The sequence below is a fragment of the Haplochromis burtoni genome, unplaced genomic scaffold, assembly GCF_018398535.1.
Source record: "Haplochromis burtoni strain Fernald_Lab_line unplaced genomic scaffold, NCSU_Asbu1 Contig_1028, whole genome shotgun sequence".
NCBI lineage: Eukaryota > Metazoa > Chordata > Actinopteri > Cichliformes > Cichlidae > Haplochromis > Haplochromis burtoni.
The window spans coordinates 63,950-65,702 of NW_024583389.1; positions in this window are offsets into that span (position 1 = coordinate 63,950).

Genomic DNA, 1,753 nt, shown 5'->3' on the forward strand with positions numbered 1-1,753 from the left:
CTTTAAGCAGAGATTGGCGTGCCTCTTTGTAGACTTGTTGGTCTCCTGATTTGAAGGCACTGTCACGTGCTCTTAGTAGGGCTCTCACCTCACTGTTGAGCCATGGCTTCTGGTTTGGGAATACTTTAACAGTCTTTGTTGTTGTTACACTCTCAGTATAGAAGCTGATGTATGAGAGTACGGAAGATGTGTGGCCCTCCAAGTCTGATCCTTCTGCAAAAACACTGCAATTCGTGTTATCAAAACAGTCTTGTAGGGCCGTGGTGGCGGTCCACATTCGTACAGATGTTTTTTGCCTTTGAATTAGAGGTCTATAAGCAGGGATCAGGGACAGAGAGAGATGATCAGAGAGTCCGAGATGTATGCGTTTCCCGCTAGCTCAATCGCAGTGTCTGGGGTAAAAGAGTCCAGCCAAGTCTCTGTGATGATCATAACACAGTAATCCAAACAGCGTGAGGTGATCCACAGCGTGAGGTGATCCACAGTCGTAGCTCATCCATCTTGTTATTTAGTGACCGTGAGTTGGTGAGGAAGAGACTCGGAATAGCCATGTGGGTTAGCACGTAGCCAAGCTCTCAGCCCTGCTCTCTTCCCTCGCTTCTGTTTCCTGTGCCTCCATCGCCTACGCCATTTCAGTGGTGGTATGGTGAAATTAGAGTCAGTGACCCTCCAGATCTCTGGGGGAATTGAGTCCCAGTCATTGTCAATGAAGGTGTGCAGATTTTTGTGGTTTAGAACCGCAAGCAGTGCTCCTGCATGTCGGAGGGAAAGTGAAACAAAAATACACAAAATAAAAAGAAAACGGCTAAGTTGAGGAGAGCGCCGGGCTGCTCATGAAGTCTTTCTTTTTAGTTATGATGAAATGTGTCCATTGATTAACATATACTCTTCATTTGAAATCTAATGTCACTCTATTCTTAGTTTCGTCTTTAAAGTACTAAATGACCTTAGTCTAGTCAGCCAGTTAAGTCATTCTCCATCATCTTGTTTAAGCTTGAAACCCGTCTCCTTAAAAAAGCCCATCATATCCCCATCTCCCCTCTGAATCACTTCCTATTTCCTCTAATAACCCTAATTACTCTAAAAACCTTTAACTCTCTACTTAGCTGTTATTTTGTTCTTCCTGAGGCACTTCTGTCTAAGAGGATTATTTACAGTTTTATTTTTAATGTTATCAGGGCACAGAGGCCTTGACCTTGACCATAATTGCTAGATTTGATATAATAATAGCTCTGTGCTCAGAAGACAAAAAGCAAGTTGTCTGATTTTTAAGTTTTTGGAAAATTTTCATTAAAGCACATTTATGGTCTGTGTTTCTCTATTAAGATAAGGAAATATCGGGTTGTGATTGCATTAATATAGTCTATACACAGTGATAGTAAACATGATCAGTGTTCCCTCTAATTTTTCATGTGTCTGTATAAATGGTAAAGAGCAGTGATGACATTCCTGTTTGTGTGCAAAGTGACCAATGCAAGAAACACAAATGGGCCCTGACTCCCTGATTGTGGTGTCAGAAAGGAGGAGCCTATCTAGGTCAGACCTTCCCAAAGTGTGGGGCCCATCCCCTAGGGGGGGTGCAGAGTCATGGCAGGGGGGGGCGCAGTATGAGAAGGAAAAAAAGAAAACGCTTGGACACTGCTAGCACGGGGCGCCCACACAAACGCAAAGCAGGAGATGAAGCATCGCTGAATATGTTTCCAAACCAACTTCATTCTAAGCCAAAGACTAGAAAATATGGTGAAGCATATCT